This window comes from Micromys minutus, assembly GCF_963924665.1.
Source record: "Micromys minutus genome assembly, chromosome: 1".
NCBI classification, from domain to species: Eukaryota; Metazoa; Chordata; class Mammalia; order Rodentia; family Muridae; genus Micromys; species Micromys minutus.
The window spans coordinates 94,417,642-94,422,729 of record NC_137969.1 but is presented as its reverse complement, the minus strand read 5'-3'; the positions used below and the strand labels follow the sequence as shown (position 1 = coordinate 94,422,729).

The 5,088-nt window shown below is 48.5% G+C and overlaps 1 pseudogene across 1 annotated transcript; it reads left to right on the top strand.

Moving 5' to 3' along the window:
- The first annotated feature begins 2,976 nt into the window (after positions 1-2,976).
- LOC308420119 (programmed cell death protein 6-like) lies at positions 2,977-3,545 on the top strand (annotated as a pseudogene). The gene has a single exon. The product of its transcript is annotated as a programmed cell death protein 6-like (transcript).
- Positions 3,546-5,088: the final 1,543 nt, after the last annotated feature.

Below are 5,088 nucleotides of genomic sequence, written 5' to 3'. Positions count from 1 at the left end.
AGGTCTTCTGTGAGAGCAGCAAGTGCTCTTGACCACTGAGACATCTCTTCGGGTCTTCATCAAAGTTTTCATTGCAGACATTTTTTGTTTCCTTAGTATGCTGGTTTGAATATGCTTGGCCCAGGAAGTGACACTATTAGGAGGTGTGTCCTTGTCAGAGGAAGTGTGTCACTGTTGGGTGGGCTTTGAGACCCTCCTCCTAACCCTGTGGGAGCCAGTCTTCTCCTAGCAGCCTTCAGATGAAGATATAGAACTCTCAGCTCTTCCTACATCATTCCTCCCTGGAAACTGCCATGCTCCTGCCTTGATGATTATGGACTGAACCTCTGACCTGTAAGCCAGTCTCAACTAAACGTTATCCTTATAAGAGTTGCCTTGGTCATGGTGTCTATTCACAGCCATGAAACCCTAACTAAGACACTTACATTTTATTCCTGGTTGGTGTGCTATCTGTGGCTGTTGAGAAAGGAATTGTTTTCTTCATTTTTCTCCCCAATACTCTTGCCATTGGCGTATAATGGGAAGGCTAGTGGTTAATTTTGTGCCTGCCACTTTGCTGAGCAAATTACACGGGGCTTCCCCACATTCCTCTGTCCACATGATTGTGAATCTTCAGAGCCCCTTCACTGCAGCAGGGGGATGAGCCAAGAGGCCTCTGCTTATGAGGTAGGCAAGATGAGGGATATCCAGCAGGGGGGAGGGCTGTCCAGTTGCCCGGATACCTAGGGAATGAGTGACAGGAGCAGGAGCAAATAGAGCATGAGCAGGGTGGGGAAGGTGCTATCTATTTACCTGCAGTGTTATTGGGCCCGCCTTGCCCGGAGAGGGTTCACTCCTTGAACGGCACAGCTGTGCTCCCCAAGACGCTGAGCACTACCTGTCATGCTCCTCTCCTCTCCCCGGCGGCGGGGGAGCCTAGGGAAGTCCTGGGAGTGGGCTTGCACCTGGTTGCCATGGCAACCAAGGGAAAAGCAGGTGAGACTAAGAAGCTAATGAATTGTGCATAAAAAAGTTTTCGGGTTTCTGTGACCTAGAGATTCCACTCCCTGGTGTATCTTGGAGGAAAAAAGAAAAAAAAAAACTTCTCAAAGGTTAATTTCACTGCTGTGTTGCTATGTCGGAGCAAAGGGGAAACAAGAGCGAGGGTGCAGGAGGCGTGAGCAATGACCGTAAAAGTCTGTTCAAAGCGTGGAAAGCCCAGCCAAAGCTTTCAGAAGAGCTATCCTCAAACGCTACACTCAGGTTGCTGCAGGACAAACGTGGTCTCAGAGCAAAGGTCAAATAACAGCTGAACATTAGAGCCAGGGTGATTTAACACAGTGCCTCGGACCAGCCTTAATATCTCAAGGGAGAACAGCCCAAAGAATAGAGGTGCCTCACCTCACAGGAGCCTCTGCCCTGTGGGGAGGACTGTACAATGGGGGTTAGAGGTACCTGTGCAGTCATATGAAAGGTTTGGGCTAAGCTCACACGGCGGGTGATAGAAAACAATCTGAAAGGGAAAAGTATCTCTAGGTCTCTGCCTCATCTGGGGAAGAGGGGGGCTGGGATGACTACACTGCTCTGAGCACAAGAGGACTTTTGTATTAAATGGAGGACAACTCAAAGTCCAGCAGAGAGAGAGAGAGAGAGAGAGAGAGAGAGAGAGAGAGAGAGAGAGAGAGAGAGAGAGAGAGAGAGAACCACTCTTAGTGCATCGCAAGAACCTGATAGAACTTAATAAATAAAACTGGAAACACCACCTGGCTACCATATCCCTCATTACACCTGGGTCATCTCTCACATCCTGTTCCCATTGTCCGCAAGAAACTGTGGGGGCTGGGGCGGGGGGGCAGATGGTGTGGTTAATCTCGAGAGTCAACGTGGTGGGATTTGGGGTCACCATAGAAACGGATCTCTGTGCGTGTCTATGAGGCATTCTCTACATTAGGTTAATAGAGCTAGGAAGACCCAAATGAAGAGCTAAGAAGAACGTGGATGGTACCAGGCTCCTATCCATTGCTTCCCCGGGAGCTGTGAGCTGAAATAAACACTTCCTTAAGTTGCTCTTGTTAGGGGTTTTGTTACAAGAATGAAATAACCAACTAACACAACACTTACCTCATCTTTACAGTTTATGGGGCTCCACCCCCAAAGAAACGTACCGGAAAGCCCAATGATCTTACCCGGGGCTGGGCCCATTCACGTGGAATCAAAAGCATAATACTTAGTTTAAAAAAATGATGGGTACACTCGCGGCAATATTTTTCATATATAAATCCCGTCCACGCGTTTCCGCCCCCGCCCCAAGCTTTCTCGTTGCCGAATAAAAGACACACACACAGCCTTATATTTTGATTTGCTTCAAGTGGCACAATCGCTGGGCCACTTCCTAACCTCCGTGCGGTTAATCCGCCTCCCGCTAATAGTTACCACTTAGTAAACTATATTCTTCCTTGGCTGCCCTGAACCCAGTTGGGCAGCGCTCCTGGCCGCACTCTCCCGGCTCCTACAGAGCGGCTCTGTCTCTCTGTCCTGCACTCTCCGCAGACGTGGCTTCTCCCCTCCTCCATCTTTCCTGGTAGGGTAGATCCTTCCTCTCTCTTCCCCCTCTTCCCCTCCCCTCCCCCACTCTCCCCTCTCTCTGCCCCAAGCCTCAGAATCCTAAAAGTACCGCCTCTGCCTGCTCTGCCCAGTCATTGGCTCCTGACATCTTTATCTACCAATCAGAACCAATGGGGGGTGGGCAGGGTCCCTCTGTGTCTTTCTGGCATTAGCGCAGACTCTGGGGAAAACAATTTTGGGGACCCAAATATCCAAGCAGCACTACATACACTTCCTATATGAGAGAAAATCATAGCGGCCAAGGCAAAGTCTGGGCTCACCCATGTCACTCTCAGGCTGAGTAGAGTTCATTTCTCCTCTTTTTAAAAAATGAAGGACTGAACGGAAGCACAGTTTGTGGAGCTGGGCCGCGATCTCGCTGTGCATCAGCCCATGGCTGCCTACTCCTACCGCCCAGGTGCTGGCCCTGGCCCTGCTGCTGGAGCTGCACGGCCAGACCAGAGCTTTCTGTGGAACGTCTTCCAGAGGGTTGATAAGGACAGGAGTGGGGTGATTTCAGACAACGAGCTTCAGCAAGCATTATCCAATGGCACGTGGACTCCATTTAATCCAGTGACTGTGAGGTCAATCGTTTCTATGTTTGACCGGGAAAACAAGGCTGGTGTGAACTTCAGTGAATTCACAGGTGTGTGGAAGTATATCACAGACTGGCAGAATGTCTTCCGGACCTACGACAGGGACTACTCTGGGATGATTGACAAGAACGAGCTTAAACAAGCACTCTCAGGGTTTGGATACCGACTCTCTGATCAGTTCCATGACATCCTCGTCTGAAAATTTGACAGGCAAGGACGAGGGCAGATCGCATTTGATGAGTTCATCCAGGGCTGCATCGTCTTGCAGAGGTTGACAGACATATGCAGACGCTATGACACAGATCAGGATGGCGGATTCAGGTGTCTTATGAGCAGTATCTCTCCATGGTCTTGAGCATTGTATAAGCAGGCCTTGTGAACAGCAAGCACGGCATGCAAAAGACTGAAGATGCCAAATCTCTTACTTGTGGTAGAGCAGGGGCACAGCTGCATTGAGATGCTGTCCTTTCCGTTGGCTGTAGAGTTAATACTGGCTGTACATAAGCTGGTCAGTGATTCTGTAGGGGCAATCTAGCTACACTGTTATAATACAAACCTTGGGGTTTGCTGACTAATTGTGCCATGAGGTGAGACCTAATAATGGTTCATGATTCTGCTCTCAAACTATCACGTTCTTTTCTAGATGCCTCTAATCCTGTAGTTGCAATGCTTCTGTTAGCCAATAGAATTTTAATATAATATGGAACTTGCACAGAGGCTTTTCATGTGCCTTACATTAAAAAAAAATTATTCATTGGAATATGTAACATAATCAATAAAGTAATGATACAGAAAAAATGTTTTATTGGATATTTTAAGTATTTACATTTCAAATGCTATCCCCTTTCCCCCTCTCCCCCTCTCCTATTCCCTATCCCTCCTCCCCCTGCTTCCATGAAGATGCTCCCATTCCCACCTCAACACCCTGGCATTCTGCTACACTGGGTAAATAAACCGTCACAGGACTTAGGGCTTCTCCTATTGATGCCAGACAATGCCATCCTCTGCTACATATGTGGCTGGAGCCATGGGTCCCTCCATGTGTACTCATTGGTTGGTGGTTTAGTCCTTGGGAGCTCTGGGGGGTGGGGGTTGGTTGGTTGATATTGTTGTTCTTCCTATGGGATTGCAAACCTCTTCAGCTCCTTCAGTTCTTTCTCTAGTTCCACCATTGGGGTTCCTGTGCTCAGTCTGATGGTTAGCTGCAAGCATCCTCATCTGTATCAGTAAGGCTCTGGCAGAGGCTCTCAGGAGACATCCATATCAGGCTCCTGTCAGCAAGCACTTCTTGGCATCAGCAATAGTGACTGGGTTTGCTGACCCCACATGTGCCCCAACAAGATATGGGAAAGGTGGATCTAGCTCCTGGGCCACTTCCACATCCTCCTTTCTGAACACCTCATGTTAGAATGGAGAGGATGCCATTCTGTGAGGAAGACCAACCTGTACACCAGAGGTCACCTGTCAGTCATCAGACCTAGCCAGGGCACCAGCTGGTGGCCAGTTCCACACACGGCAATGGGGCACGGAGGAAAAGCCATGTTGGACATCCCATCCACATGACTGCAGCTTAGTCAAAATGACGTGGAATGGGGGCTTCTCCCAACAGAGTCTCCCCAGCTTCTGCTAGAACTGGGAAGGATGACAAAATGGCCTCTCTGTTGCATTTCCGAGTCTTGTGGTGTTTTGCTGCTAACATCAGATGATGAGAATTAACTAAAATACAACACTGGACAGGTCTCTGGCAGGGAAGCAGTGGCTTGATCCCAAAGAGTGTGATTTTAAGCTTGCTCACACTAATTGTCTAATACCCTCTTGGATATAATTGCGAATTATCTGAGCTGTGCTTTCAGGGGATAAAAGAGGGGAGAAATGGTCTTAATTTGATTAACCACCAAATTATTTACAT